At 38.9% G+C, this 16,892-nt stretch overlaps 1 pseudogene; it reads left to right on the top strand.

Moving 5' to 3' along the window:
- Nucleotides 1-293: 293 nt before the first annotated feature.
- LOC104854351 overlaps nt 294-16,892 on the top strand; it is a 31,709-nt pseudogene continuing 15,110 nt past the window's right edge.

Genomic DNA, 16,892 nt, shown 5'->3' with positions numbered 1-16,892 from the left:
TGAAGAGTACTATACAAAGGGGAGGTTGGAGGAAATTTCGTGCCAATGGCTTATATTCCTGATAAGAATATACAACCTCTGGACTTAGAGATAATGTTGATTGAATTGTATTGATTTTCCACAGAAAACGAACTCAAAGGAGGTCAAAGTAAGAATGTGCCTGATGTTTTGTCAGCTGCCATGCTGGAGAGTGCATCTGTCTCCTCCCAACTGCAGGGCATTTGCAGCTGGCCTTCCTACTGGCTGCTGCTCTGGCCCCACCACCTTTTGCAGCACATAAGTATTTCATGCCAACCTAACTGAATTTGTTCTGTGCTCCCAAGGGAAGCTCTGAAGACATAGCCCTGAAATCAGCTTGAAGTGAAACTCAGAGGAGATAATCACAGAAGGAGATGGACTTCTCCTTAGAATCTTGGGTTCTCCTGGCTCTCAGCCTGGTTCTTCTGTATCAGTGAGTAATTTTCCAGGATCCTCTCTTCTGTGTCTCTGGGTTTTGGGTAGGATCAGACCTCTGTTTCCCTTATATGTTTGGATGATCAAAAGAGATTATGGATGGAAAGTTGCTACAAACGTAGAAGAGATTTCTACTGACCTTTTGCTGGTACCTTGAGCATCCCAGTCTCCCCTGCTGTAGGTCCATATTCCTCTGGCTGGGAGGATTGTTGGCACAATTTTCCCCTGGGGATGATTTGATTGATAGCTCAGACTTAGAGTACTGCACCAGAACTCAGCAGAGACAGATCATGAAGAATTTCTTGCCATGTGCAGTAGGAAGTTCACCTCCTTCCCAACCTTTGGAAATTCTGGGGTAGCTGTATTGGTTTGTGTTGTGTCTCATATTGTTTTCCTTTGGTGTTATTTCTTCAGGAAGAGATGTGTGGAAGGCTTGTCCCTTAAGGACAGGATATTTCATGCTCCCCCCACGGACCCCCCAGCATGCTTCACACAAGTCTCTTCAGTGTACCCCAGGTTTCATGGGAGGACTGACCACGCTTCCTATTTTTCTGAGAACTTTTCCTGAAAATTTCATCCCACCTAAAACTCAATTTTTCTACTCAGAATTATGTGGATTTATTTACCCCTAACAGACAAATTTTTAGAGCAGAGCACATTTGGATCTTGTGGAATTATCTTAATCCTTAATTATCTTAATAGGGCTTTGCTGATGTGTACCTCATAAGTCCTACAAACACAGATCCTTTCATACAAGATTTGGTTTTCATTTTATGACTTTAACACATTAACTAGATTTGTACAGGATATTGAAATCTATATGCCTTAAATCCTCATATTTAGATAAGAAGAAATAATTCAACTATTTGGAGCGTGTTATGGTTTCTTAATTTTTGTTGCATTATGTATTTATCTACTGGAAAGTTGCTTTGGATGGTCCCCTCTCTTGCAGCTGAAAGTACTTCCAGGCTTATTGATTAACTGTACATACCACACTTTTAGCCATGCTTCCCCATTTGGTTGCCATGGGGTGTAGTTTTTAGGACTAGCAGCTATAAGCTTAACATGGGTGTCAGCAGCCTCCTTCCTCAGCTTCTTTTCTTTCTGAAGTGTGTCACCTGTAATTACCAGCAATGAGAGAACGTGTGTAGGACTTATCACCTCCAGGTTTGGGAGTCCGCATGTGACACATCCAAGATGACTTGAAGGCATGCCTCCCCTGGCGAACACTAGCCATAATAGATGATTTTTGTGCACAGTCAACATACAGAGGCAAGAAGCTAATAGTCTTATTAAACCTAGCATGGCTGATGTTGTACTTCCCATGTCAATCTTACGAGATGGAAGCCCGTTAGATATGCCTTCTTCAGAGATTCATTCTTCTGCACTGTGTGACACTGGAAAATTCAGGACTCTCTAAAAAAAACTGACTGCTCCTATGGTTTTCTGGGAAAGCAAACTTAGGAAGCACTAGATTGCACAAAACAGTGACATGGCTTAGAGGGAATGAGAAACATGAAAGCCTCTGAAGAAACTGTCAGGAGAATGTTACCACAGGATCTCCATGACTTTATTACTGAGTAGATGCAGTTGGGCAAAATTTTATCACTAGAGAAAATAAGAACTCCTCAGTCTTCCTACTGGAATGAGAATTTTCCTGCTTCCCAGAGGAATCAGTCTCCAATACGGACAACAGCAAATGAAATGCCCTGGGAAAATCACAGCCTGAATCGCTTAGAAGATTCAAATTTGGAGGTGTTTATTAAGTAAGACTGGGAGAACGAACAGTTCAGATGATTTGAGTTAATTATTGTGATTTTAGGAAAACTGTCAGTGGAGGTGAGGAAGGAGATGTTGAGTGAATGCATTATTGTTGCTTTTGTTTTTGCTGTCATATATAGCCTACTACATCCTCTGGCTTCACTCTTCCAGTTCCTTATTCAGTGATTTTTTAGTTCCAATACATGTAAAGTCACAATCTCCATGACCATTTTTTTTCCACTTTATAGATATGGGACCTATCGCCATGGACTTTTTAAGACACTTGGAATTCCTGGGCCTAAACCTCTGCCTTTTTTTGGAAATCTTTTGGCCTACAGAGAGGTGAGGGTTTGGTATGCTTTGGTAAACACTGGTCTTGTTGCATCAGAAAAATAGTTGTTTCTTGTGTGGAAAGGCCTGGAATTGCAGGAGTTTTGAAACTGTGTCTGGGTCCTACCTATAGCTGAGGCCACGTTTGCACTGGGGCTCTGTTGTCTCTGTCTTGAGCCTCAGCTTTGCCTCAGTTCCACCACACAGATCTCTGGCATGTCAACATTCCGTACTCAGGACATGAGGTTCAGATGTTGTGATCATCAAAAGGAAAATTCTGTTTAGTACAATACAGATCCAGAAAGGGACAGATGGTTGTGTCAGTATTTGGAAAAAAGCATAAAGAGATTCCCTAGGAGCAGTTCACCAGCCTGTGCACATTTAGATGCCACCTTTCCTGTTCTTCCAAGAGCTCACAAGCAGCTTTGATTCTTCTTTCTGATGGTCACTCAATGTTCATTTTATGAGAGTGCCCATGTGTTCTGTACTGGGGATTCACACATTCTCCAGTTGTCTCGGGCACTGCTCAGTCCTCTGTAGTATTCATAGCTCATAGCTTTTGATACCCATGAAGTTTTTTTCAGGAGTTAATAATAGAATGAGAGTATTCTGTTGTGCTTCTTTCCCTTCAAGTTACCACCAAATGGACGAATCTAAGCAGGCAATGTGAGCATATCTAAAACAGAATGAGATTGTCTATCAACTTGTCGTATTAAACAACATAACGAATTTTGTTTTTCTAAACAAAGACAGAATCACTTATACAAAATCACTAGAGAAACGATTACTTTAGAAATATACTAAAAATTCAGTTTAACTGAATATAATGTAATTTGTAATGTGTATTTTGTCTGATCCCTGTAAGAAACATGGAATGAATCTTGGTCATGGGTGTAGCCCCTGGAGGGATATTCTGCAGCTCATATCCCGAAGGCCATCAGTAAAACCTGTCTGAGGACGGGTAGGGGAAGAGTAAGAAGGGAAAAGAAAAAAATGTGAGATAATGAAAAGATGGATATAAAGTGGTTGTAGATGGGGAGGGGAGGAGGAGATGAAGGGGGAGTGGGGACAAATGGAAAAAATGAGAACCAAGACTTGTCATGTAGAGGTAGACGATCCCAACAATAAATGTAACTGTACTGTATCCCTAAAATGTACCAATAAATTCAATTAAATCTGAAAAAAAAAAACCAAAACCAAAACAAAACAAAACAAAAAAAACCTGTCTGAAGCCTGCTCTCTACTCAGACTTCTTTTCCTGATGATTCCAGTCTCATTTTGGGCTCTAAGGTTTGCAAGTGAAGACTTCATTTTCTCATAATGGCTTCAAGATTCATACTCCCCTCCCCCACCGCAAAAGAAATATTTTCCTCTTCATCTGTCAGTTGCATTCTTTAGTACAGAAGATCCCCAAGAGCCATGTTTCTGGGATCTACATTTGCATAATTATCATTCACAGCTGCTACTTAGCAGCAGGAAGATTAGTCTTAAAGTTTCAAAAAGGAAGTATTTAATTTGCTATGCCTATGTGTAGAGGTGGCATCCTCCATATTTCCAAGTGAAACTGGAGTGCTGCTAGGAAGACCACTTTGTCATTCCTCACTTGCTAACTTTCTCACTCAACAACATCCCTGAGAATTCCATAAGTCCTGTAGACTAAAGTGGTCCCTGGTGCCTTCAACTTCCTAATTTGACCCAAATTTATCAAGCGGACTCATGAGATCAATGAAGAGCTTATGAAAGCAATGGAAGAATGGACAGAACCCCTGCAAACCCACTCGCTTTTCCTCAGGCTCAGTTTTCTCATGTGCTCATGAAAGGAATAATTTACAGCTTTTCAAGATTGTAGAGGCAAATATGCACAAACAAAAATGTTGCAGAAAGCCATGTAGTTACTTAATATTCATTGTCAAGGAGAATTCTTTCAATATGTTTAATGTTTCGAGAAAGTCAAGAATGGCTTGAAGGTCTCCAATATTTCCTCTCAGTTGTCTGTGAATATGAGCTTTTTTTTTTTTTTTTTTTATTTTTTTGTCGGTACTGGGGATGGAACTTGGGACCTGTGCCTGAGAGGCAGGTGGTGGAATAACTGTGCTATGCTAAATCCCTGGCCCCAATAGAAGCTTCTTTTTCCCTTCACTGAGAAATAGTAAGGTTGATTTCATAGGATTTGAGTCCTTTGTGCCCCATTAGAATTAGGGCCAGTACATTTAGAACAATAATGGATTTTTACTTTTTCCTCTTCTCAGGGCATGTGGAAATTTGATACAGAGTGCTATAAAAAGTATGGAAAGATATGGGGGTGAGTATTCCAGAAATTTCCAATGGGTACACATGTGAGAATGAGGCACTCCATACATGAGGGCAATGTCTGCCCAGAGCTCATGAGATGTGCACTTGTGTACTCTGAATCTTTTGGAGGCTTGTCCTGTGAAGCATCCCCTAGGTCACTAGGGGTCAAGTTCCATAACTGGAATTAAGTTGAGAATATCCCATATCATGCCTTTTTTCCATGCTTTTATGGCCCAGAGACGCCTTGCTTTACTTTCTGTCCCTCTCTTAGGTTCTCTTTAATTACATGAAATGTAGTAATTCAGACCCTGCTAATATGTGCTCTTAAATGTATGATTGTATCTCCTTTCCATATATAAGGAAATATATAAAATTATATACATATTATAAAATTATAAATTTATATTGCTTTTACTTTGAACTCCTATATTCTTGTATCAGTTTTCCATTTAATATGTGCTTTTGAAACTGACAGAGATAATTCAATATGTGCTTTTGAAACAGACAGAGATATAGATAAACAACTTGGGAAATAATTTATGCTCAGCATTTTAAAACTTCTTCAAGTGCAGAGATTTTCTGTTTGTTTTATTTATTTTTTATTTCAACTCTAGACATTTTAACAGACCTGAATGCAGGTGTTTTCTGGTTACCCTATTTTTCTGGCTTTGCGAAAGTAATGTAGCACACATTTGAACAACTACATTCCCCTGTGGGCTACATTCTCAGAGATTTTGTGGGGAGATCTGGGGCCTCTGCAGCAGCTGTTCCCTTTCACAGCTGCTGGAGGCTTGGAGAGCAGTGGGAGATGTAGTCATGGGCTTTGTGTCACAAGCAGGTGCGAGGAAGCTTTGGGTCCTCCTACCTCTTCATCCTATCTCATTGGTCCTTAGGAACCACATTGCTGGCCCCAGGGTCTACAGATTGGACATATCCCCTAAAGACAATGTGATCCAATGGCATGAAGAGAGAGTGCTGAGCGATCCTTACTCTGATCACAGTTTCCCCTTGTAACATTTAGTACTCCTGAGCACTGGATAATTTGATATTTTCACTGGTGTAATGTATTTTTTGATATTAATGTATATGTTACATTTTAATTTTATGGTGTTAGGGGTTAACTTAGGTCTTTATGTAGTCTGCACCAGCGCTTTTCCACTGAGGTACATCTCCAACCCTGATATTGAAATGTTGTAAACATGCAAACATTTCGGACAATTCTATATTCAGGACCCATGTTCGCATCACTTATTCAGTGAAAGAACAGATCCAGTTGTATTTCTACTTATGATCCCTCTGAGAGGATAGTTTGTCTTTTGTCTCTACCTTGATCAACCACATCACTGTCAGAATCCCTATCTTGAAGTAGGAGCTAATTTTGCTCTGTATTTTAACATTATGTGTGTATTTTACATAATGTCAGGGTCAAAATCTAGATTCATGGCAATGTTTTAGATGTAGAATCTGGTTTGTTTTGTTTAATTATCTCTGTGCTTTTTGGGGGGTACCTGGGATTGAATCTGGGTCCTTGCGATTGCGAGGCGGGCCCCAGAACCACTGAGATAAATCCCCAGCCCTAATCATCTCTGTTTTGCCAACACAGGTCATATGATGGTCAACAGCCTGTGCTGGCCATCACAGAACCAGACATGATCAAAGCAGTTCTAGTCAAAGAATGTTATTCTGCGTTCACAAACCGGCGGGTAGGCAACCCTTTAAAAAATGTAAACCTTCATTTATTATTTATTAAATTCCCATTTTGTGCAGGGCATATTGCCACATGCCTGTATTCCAGTCCTCAGAGGACTGAGAAAGAGGATCACTGGGAGTTCAAGGACAGCTTGGGCTACATCGTGAGCTCTGTCTCAAAAAAACTCAATTAAAAAATGTTTTGGTAGTAGGGATTGAACTTGGGAACTCTTGCTCTTGGTGCATGCAGCAGAAACACCGAGCCAAATGCCTGGCCTAAAAATTTTTTTGAAATATGGACTCACAGAAATTTGTGAAAACAAGGTACATGGAATTTTATGTTGTTTTTGCTAGTGGTTATGTGTTGCATACTTGAGATAGAAAATCAGTTTCTTTGCAATGACTGGTGGTAGCTCAGATTGGTCAACTGAAGGCACAGCCTTCCAAGTTTCTCTCCTGCACAATTTTTGGCCACACTTTCTTCCAGGCAAATCTCAGGGTCCTTAGAGAGACAATAGCACAGGATTTCTCACTTAACCCCACAGAGGAAAGGATGTGACAATGTTCCTTCCAGAACTCTTTTAGGGTTAAATCTTTATCTGAGATCATTTGGGAGCACAAGCACCTAGCATTTGGTTCATAAATTCAGACTCTGGTTGTAAGTTAAAACTAAAATTCCAGTCGTATCCCAAGTTGTTAGTATGTTATTTTGGTCATAACTTATGAGTTTACTCTATTTGGAGGCTGACATGGATACAATCCAAGTAGTTTATTTACATTTCCTCGAATTTATAAGAGCACATTTGTTTGTGTGTGTTTTTGTTTAGCTCTCTGCAAATTTATCAAATGCAAGTTTTGATAACAGCTAGCAGAGTCAAGATTATAGATGGCTGTTTCTTGCCTATTCTCTATAGTCCTGATGTATAGCTTGTCGTTTCTCCTTGACAGGATCTTATCTATTTCTCTTGTAAGGATTATGATTTTGGTATCATGTCTGATAATGATTTACCTATTGTGAGTCTATGTGTGTGTATTTTTGTTGGTAGAAGTTGCATCGTGTTTGGTACAGCGTTATTACTTACTTTTAAGGCAAGGATCTCCTTTGCGTTTTTAAAAATAATTTAGGCGGTTCAGGTGAAGGTTCATTTTTTTTGCCTATGGCTGTCCAGTTGTTCCAACACCATTTTTGGGAAAGCTGTTTTCCCACCATTAAACTGCTCTCACATTTGGCCAAAGATCATTTTGCTTCATTTGTGTAGGTCAATTTCTCTATTTTTTTTTCCTTGGTCACTGTGTGTATGCCATCTCCAGTGTCATATTGTTGTTTATTGTAGGAACATTTTAATTTGTAATGATATGGAAAGTGATTCCTTTCACACTTTTCCCTAGAACGAGTTTAGCTTTTAGACACTATGCCTTTCCATCCAAATTCCAAAACATCTTGTACATATATGCAAAAATCTTTTAAATATTTTGATAAAATGTATCGTGTTATGTGAAGTATAAAGTTATCTGAAGGCTTTTCTGTAGATTCTACTTCTCAAGTATAGGGACTTTCTCTCTCTTCCTACTTTTCTGAGTTTTGACAAAATAGGAATGTGAAAGATTCCATTTTAAAACAAAATAGATTTATAGAAGCTGCAAGATTGTTTCAAGTAGGGAATTATGATGCTTTGTGTCTAGATGTCCTACCAAAGTCTCTAAAATACTATAGAGAGAAACAGAATTATATTTCTCTTCACTTGTGTTCTTGCACAAAGAATTGTGCATCATTACTAATATTTTATATTAAAATTCCCCACATCAAGGCATCCTATTCTTTGCACTGCTCTTGCTTCAGCTAAATATAAATTGAGGAGTAATCAGAGACACAATTTTCCAAGGCTACCTTCTGTCTGTCATCAGTGTATTTCTACAGTACACAATCTTGGAAGATGGAATTGCTTTTGTTCTAGTCCCATGGTGGTGAAGCTTTCTGAGCTTTCAGCAATAAACAGTTGGATGCAGCATGTGGAGCATAAGGTGTGCCTCCGCTCTCCTAGTCTTTCTGAATGGGAGAACAGTTTCCCATAACAATAAGCACGGTATTTAGAAGGCAACTGAAACATAAAGGCAGGAAAGCACTCTAGGAGGCTGAGTGTCCACATTCACAGAAGGAAAGGTAGATGTGACAAATACTTACTGAGCATCCGAAATTGGTCCTGCCGCCTAATAGTCACTAAATGTTTGTTAGACAAGGATGTCTGTTTACCAGAATTTCTACTGTGGTGATTTCTAAACTTAAGTATGATAAAATGTCTTTATTTCCAAACTCTAGCCTTTTGGTCCAGTGGGATTTATGAAAAATTCAGTCTCCATATCTCAGGATGAAGAATGGAAGAGAATACGAACACTGCTGTCTCCAACCTTCACTAGTGGAAAACTCAAGGAAGTAAGAAAATAAGGGAATTTTAATTGCAAATTTAAGAGTGAATCTGGGGAGAGGAAGAAACTAAGATCCTAGTCTCTTTCCAAGGTGTGGCCCTCTGAGTTGGAGCTTTGCAAGAATGGACTGTTGTCTTTATGTGGAGAAGGCCCGTTGTAAACTTAATCATTGTATGTCACATATCACTTCATGATTGAGAATGTCTTCTTTCTGGGGCCCGAGTCTACAGATTTAGCCATAAATATTGTGCCTTGTGCTTAGATGTTGCCCATCATTAACCAGTATGGAGATGCGTTGGTCAAAAACCTAAAACCTACAAGCAGAGAAAGGCAAGCCTGTTGACTTGAAAGAGTAAGTATCAGTGCACCTGCTTGATGTCCATGTTGCCCTGAGACCATGTAGATGTCTGTTTTCCAGGAAGTTGAAATTCTCACTGCTGAGTTACTCCAGGGCCAGGTGTTAGATCCAGGTGTTATAACAGGGTGTGGTATTCCAGCTCCAATGGGCTGTGCAAGAAGGGGCAGATCCCAAGAGAAGGCAGGGCATTTGGCAGAGGAAGGATTTTCTCCCGAGTAGGAACCTAGATTAGTTTAACTATTTGTTCATCATTTTGGCTTTTCTAGTCAATGAACTACATACTTAGAAGAAAGAAGCATGATCTTAAAAGATTGTAAGTGCAAAAAAAAAAAGATTGTAAGAGGGAGAAGCGTTGATTTGGTATAAAGTGAATGTCAGTGGATGTGGTAGGAGTTATCATGCGGAACTTGGAACAACGTAAAACTCTTCATGTTTTTTAATATAGCAAACTTTTACATATTAAACCTTCACAGCATTTTTCTTTTTATGATGGAGAGCAAGAGAGAGAGAGAGAGAGAGAGAGAGAGAGGTACAAGGCTACAGTAGGGTACCCATATCATCTATTGTGTAAATGGGATATTTTGAAATATACACATACCCTAGAGAATTTACAGAGAAAACTGGGGACATGAGGTCAGCTAGCTTTGGGGCCTTCCAAATAAATTTTCTGCAGAATATGATAATAACAATAATTATTTCAATATTGGGTTTTGAAGACAAGGTCTTGGCAAGTAGTCCCAGCTGAGCTTCTACTCACTGTGTAATCCAGGCTGGCTTTAAATTCATGATCCTTCTGCCTCAGCCTCCCAAGTGCTGAGATGACAAGCACATGTCATCATAAGCTAAATATATTTATTGTTAATAAGGATAATTCTTGTTTGTTTGGTTTTTTTTACATTATAACAAAATACTTTTGCCCTCATTGCAAACCCCCACTCCTGTTTTATGGGAGGAGCAGATCTATCAGAAACTTCAGCAGGGGATGTGGAGAGGAGGAATGATCTTCCTAGCTGTTCAGAATGGGGTGTTGCTGTTGTGTGATATGCTGAAGAGAAATCAGCTCAAGGCACACTCTGTGATGAGACAAGACCTAGATCAGTGTCACTTTTTGAGTCCCCAGTGAGAGTCTTATTCCTCCTGTGTCCTGCGAAACATGGTGCTCACACATCTATTATCTTCTACACTCCACACACACTGCTGTAGTGTGTCTGATTGTGGGTCTCTGTGTCTGCAATGGAGCCCCACAAGTTCTGCGTCTAAGTCTCCTAGTTTCCCCATCACTCCAAAAACAATGGCGGTTGTATCAAGGCTCCCTTATCAGTAGCCCACAGTGAGCATGAGATGAGCAGAATGTTCAGCTGGCCTAGCAGACAGTGTGGCATTGTGTGGGTCTCTGCCTGTCTTGCTGGTATATTATGAGTCCCACTATTGGAAGAATTTGTAGTGGAAGAGGTATAGACTTTTGTTTTCCCCATCTTTTTCCACTCAGAGTCATTGGGGCCTACAGCATGGATGTAATCACTGCAACATCATTTGGGGTGAATGTTGATTCTCTCAACAACCCACATGATCCATTTGTGGAAAAAGCCAAGAAGCTCACAAATTTTGATTTTTTTCATCCCTTGCTTTTCTCCGTAGGTATGTAGATTATTATAGTTCTTGCTTATTATAGTCCCACCTGCCTTTTTTATTGTAATAGTTTATTGACATATAACTCACATATCATGCAATTTACACGCTAGAAATGAAAAATTCAATGAATTTTGCATTCATCAGCATTGTTCATTGTGGAATATTTTCCTCACCTTAGAAATATTGTATCTTTTTACTTTCAACTCCCAGGCCCTATACCCTAAGCAGTCACTGATTTTCTTTGTTTAAGCAGATTTGGCTTTTCTAGGCACTTCATATCAATGGAGCCATACAACATTAGGTCATTTGTGACTGGATGTTTTCATTTGCACTATATTTTGAAGTGAAATATGTACTAAATACTTCATTTTTTGACAAATAATCTATATCATATACATAATATATTTTGTTTATCAATTAATCATTAATTGATGAATATTAGAGATTTTTTCGCATTTTGGCTATCGTGAATATTGTGCAGTGAACAATTATTTAGAGGATTGTGTTTAAATGCCTGTTTTCAATTTTTCTGGTTGCATATTCAAGAGTGGTATTGCTGAGTTGCAATGTAAATCTATTTAACTTATTAAGGAACTGATGAAATATTTTCAATTTGTCCCTATCTCATCCAACGTTTGACTTTTCCCAGTCATCCTTGAGGGTCTGAAATGATGTAACCCTTTTTTTTTTTTGGTTTTCTTCTCATGATGTGAATTCTGTGCAATATCTTCTAAAGATAAAGATCTGAACCAGTACTGTGACAACAACTGAAATATTTGTGTTTGTTATGTTGTAAGATTTGTTTATATTTTCTGGGTATAATTCCTTTACCAGATATGTGACTTGCAATTGTTTTCACTTATTTTGCAGGGATCTTTTCATTTTGCTGGCAGTGTCTATTGAATTGTAATTTTCAGGTCTGATGATGTACAATCCATTTAATTTTCAATTTTATTTATGCCTTGTTTTATGGATACCTATATACTGTGTATCTTAGATCATGAAAATTTTCTCCCTTGGCTTACTTCTAACACTTGCATAATTGTAGCCCTTATATTTATATTTTTGATACATTTGGAGTTACGATTTGTATTCCATTGTCCTTCTTTGCTCTTTTACATGTGCACATCGAGTTCTCCCAGTATCACTTTCTGAAAAGGTTATTTTTACCCATTCAGTGGTCATGGCATCTTTGTCAGAATTCAGAGAAACAGGGGCCATGGATTTAGCTCAGTGGTTCTGCCACCTGCCTTGCAAATGCAAGGTCCAGAGTTTGATCCCCAGTACCAAAACAGAATTCAGTGAACCATGCACATATAGCCTTTTAAAAAATGATTTTTATTCAACATGTTTGTAGTACATAATGTTTACATTTCTTTGTGGAGTTGGTATATCTACATAACACATGTCACTTTTTCCCTACGTTCTTTACATTCTTTCCTTCTCCCTCCCACCATCTCTTGATTCCCTTGCCATTTGGAATATCTAGCTCTCCGCTTCCTATTTTTTCTTTTACCCTTTACTTTTACTATGGGTTTCTCATATGAGGGAAACCATGTGATATTTAAGCTGATGGTTGATTTAATTTAGCCCTATGCTCTCAAAATGCTTCCATTTTTCCTACATATTACTGAAGTTTCTGTTTTTGGCAGAGTAGTACTCGATTGTGTATAAATACCATGTATTGGACATACAGGCTGCTTCTAAGATATTGTTTTAAGATTTGTGCTGCTGTAAATATAGATATGCATGTATCCTTGTAACAGGAAGTCTTTATCTCTTTCTGGAGATACTTAGAATTTTAAATGTCAATAATAATTTCCCCTCTTTCATTTTGGATACTAGTAACTTAATTCACCTATTTTTCCTGGTGATTTCATGTAGAGGTTTGCTAATTTTGATGGTATTTTCTAAGAATCAGCTTCTTGTTTTATGAATTTCTCTGTTTTTATATTTCTTGTAACAGGAAGTCTTTATCTCTTTCTGGAGATACTTAGAATTTTAAATGTCAATAATAATTTCCCCTCTTTCATTTTGGATACTAGTAACTTAATTCACCTATTTTTCCTGGTGATTTCATGTAGAGGTTTGCTAATTTTGATGGTATTTTCTAAGAATCAGCTTCTTGTTTTATGAATTTCTCTGTTTTTATATTTTATATGTTTCTAGTTTGTCTTTATTACTTTCATCCTTCTGCTTGTTTTAGGTTTAATTTCTTCTTTTTATTTTTAGTGATTTATGGTGTAAAGTTTGATCATTAGTGATTTAAGAAATTTATAGCTGTGAAATTTCCTCTGATTACTGCTTTCACACACTCTCAGAAGTTTGGTATGTTGTGCCTTCATCTTTACTCCTCTCAGTAGAACTTTTCATTGCTCTTTGAATCTTTCCTTCACCCATTGTTTAATTCAGAATGAATTCATTAATTTGCATGAATTCACATGCTTTCTACTTTGTGTTCTTGAATTTTGGCTTCATCCCATAGTGATTTAGCTTTGTCATGGCTGCTCTTTCTTGGACACCATGATTAATGAAAGTAGCAGACCGTGGTCCTGCTTACCCAAAGAGACTCTACTCCAATAGGTAAAATAGCAGGAAAGGTAGGGAATTTAACTTCTTCCCTTTTGTTCACTCCAAAGTGAAGGAGGGAGCACAGATCTCAGCACTGTGTTGGTGGCCTTCTGTCTGATAAGCCCTGGCTCAGTCCTTGCTGACATCCTGGAGACTGTGAGTCGGAGAGGAAATGGCTCCTGGTTGAGAATGATGACTTGTACCTCTTGATGGTTTCAGGAAAGTACAATTGAAAAAAGTAAATTTTCCATTTTGATTAAAGATTGTATCTTCTTTCTGTGCAGTACTCTTTCCATTCCTCACTCCAGTATACGAAATGTTAAATATCTCTACATTTCCACGGGATTCTTTGAAATTTTTCACAAAATTTGTAAAACAGATGAAACAAAATCGCCTGGAACCTAACCAGAAGGTAAAATGTGGTGGTGATGGTAGTGGTGACTTGAGGATGTTAACATTTTAATAATGTTCCAAGCTGTATATGTATATGTATGTGTTAGTTACTTTTCCCATTGCTGACACAAAGTATTTGATATCCAAAGGTAAATGGGGAAGGTTTATTTAGCTAACAGTTCATAGAAGTTTCAGTCCATAATTGGTGGGCTCTGAGGCAGGGTGGCACACAACAGTCCATGGTGGTGGAAGACAGAAAAAGCAACAAAAGTCCTTAGCACAGTGTCTTTCACCCCTTTTTCTTATTCAGACTTCTGAGGGTGGATATTACCCCTGACCTTAATCCTACTGCCCTTGGAACTACACACACCAGGAAACAACCACTCTATATTCAGCAGTCCTTGAAAAAGCACTAGGCTTTGGGGAAACATCTAAACACAAGATATAATATTCTATATCCCAAAGACCCATGCATGTCCCATTATGCAAAAAAAAAAAAAACAACAATAACAAAAAAAAACAAACAAACCTTTACAATCTCTAAGAGTTGCAAAAGTCCTAACAGTTTCAGCATTGCTGAAAATTCCACATCCAAAGTCTCTTCTGAGAGTGAAGGAAAACGCTTAGCTGCAAGCCTCTTTACAAATGAAAAGAAAGTTAAATACTTCCAACATTCTATGGCACAAGATAAGATATTTCTATTAAGTTACAAAAAGGGACACAGCAAGGAATGGGAACAAAAGAAGTCAAAAGTCCATCAGTGCAAACACTAAATCCCACAGTTCCACTTCGAGCATCTCTCACAATCTGTGGCAAGTTGAAAGCCTGAGAGGTCTCTTGTGGCTCCACCCCTATGGCACTGCAGATGGTTGCAGCTCCTACAGCTTCTTTCTTGGGCTGGTTCTGCTTCCTCCTTGAAGTTTTCATCAGACAATCTACACTACTGGACTTCCAAACTTCTGGGGTCTCCACTGCACCTCTGGCTTCACACTCACATCTTCTCACACTGCCCTCTCAGGGGCACACTGCCTGGACTCCTAGTCTTTTTTCTGAAATCTGGGTGGAAGCCTTGCTGATCCTACTCCTCTGGCACTCTGCATGCACCTAAAACCAGCTCCACGTGGATGATGTCAAGTTCATCTGATAGCTAGAGCAGTAGCAGCCAGGCTTCGCTCTCTTTTGACTGTAGGAGCTGAGTGCCTGGATCACTGAGCACTCTAAATTCAATTCTGAGGAAGAAATTCTCTAGGCTGCCACCCTTCTGGAACTTAGTGGTGCTGCTTCCATTCTGGAACCAGGGAACTTGGAGCTCTCCTCTCAAAAAAGTCTTTCACATTTATAATTTTGAGCCTGCAAAGGGTGGAGTTCTGCTGGTTCTTCTAATGCCCTCAGCCCATCTCCCTATTCTGTTCCTTCCCAGCAATCAAGATCTCCTCTGCTCTATCTTTGCAGTCCAGAGCTTTACTTGAGCTTCCTTTTGGGCCCAATTCAAAATGTTTTAAACCATTCTGATGGCCAATTTCATTTAGATTCCTAACATAGATGTGGCTAACAGCTCCCAACAGTAGCCATGCCATGGCCTCAAAATTAGCCTGCCTTGAAATTTCTTCTGTGAGATAAATTAGTCAACTGCCATGAATCTCAGTCTGAGGCAAAGTATTTGGAAACAAGCAAAATGCAGAAAAACTTTCTGCCAAGATATAACACACATCATCTGGAGTCTAACAGACAATGCAGTTTTTTTTCTAATGAAACTTCCTGAGTCTGGTCTTTAGCAGCTTTCTGGCCTTCTGATCTCTGATCAGAGTCTCTCATACAGAACAGCCAAAAGTGTTCCACCTCTACATTTTTAATCTGGCATCTCCAAGCCTTTCCTAACTCTTTCCTTTCTCACAAACCTGTTCCAAAGGCTCTTGTCCCACATAGCTAGGTAATGTCACAGCAGTGATGCCACTTCTCTGATAATAAATTTCTTTCTTAGTCAACTTTCTTTCATTGCTGAGACAAAATACGTGACACCCAAAGTTAAAGGGGAAGTCATTTATTTAGTTCACACTCTGTAATGCTTTCAGACCACAATCAGTTGGTTCCCAGGAACAGTGCCAAATGGCAGAAGAATATCGCAGAGGAGAAAAAGTTCAAGGTGCCAAATGGAAACAAAACAACAGGGAACCTTAGCAGAGTCTTTCTGACCCTGTGATCCTATTCAGACTACTTAGGGAAGGTAGCACTCCCTCCCTTAATTTTTGTGTCCTTGGGTCTAGTCCCACAGTGAATCAACCACTCAATATCTAGCTACCTCTGAAAAAGCATGAGGCTTTGGAGGTACATATAAACGCAAGCCATAAAGACATGTGATCTGTACACTTCTCTGTTTAACACAGAATCTAGTTTTAGAGCAGCAGAGTTTTTGCATTTTTCAGGAACTAAAATGCTGGCAATTGGGGAGTTGGAATGCTAATGAGTCAGAGAGAGTGAGTTTGACATTGAAAAATAGAAGTGTTGAGAAAATTTAGTGAGTCATGCCAGAAGTATTAAGATAGTAGCTTTAGCCATTCCTCCCCCCAATTATTAAAGGAATAAAATTACTGTTTAAAAAGTGCAATTATTGGTAATCTAAATTGCTCCATCTTACCTTGATAAGAAATTATTTCAATTTGAAGCATCTTACGTGTTACATTTTCCAATAGAAGTCCCTACCAGGGAACCTGGTGGAGTTTGGTTTGTGTTAAATATGAATTTCTCTCTTAGCCTGGAATGTGCTGGAGTGTATTCTAGGAATAGATCTTTAATGCTAGGGAACCCAGCTTTGTTTGAGGAGGCCTGAAGCCCATCACAAGGATGTCAGCGGGACAAGGTGATAGGATGAGTACTCTAGATGTTACTGAGGATTTTGTAGTGTTCTCAGAATGTAGAATATATGAAGATGATCACATAATGAGGGCTGCAAATGGCAGTCGAGTAATCTATAGGCCATTGGTTTAAGAAT

The sequence above is a fragment of the Fukomys damarensis genome, unplaced genomic scaffold (genome assembly GCF_012274545.1).
Source record: "Fukomys damarensis isolate Sample0158 unplaced genomic scaffold, DMR_v1.0_HiC HiC_scaffold_17, whole genome shotgun sequence".
In the NCBI taxonomy this organism is placed as follows: Eukaryota; Metazoa; Chordata; class Mammalia; order Rodentia; family Bathyergidae; genus Fukomys; species Fukomys damarensis.
Note: the sequence above shows the minus strand (reverse complement) of the source record. Positions and strands in the feature narration are given on the sequence as shown.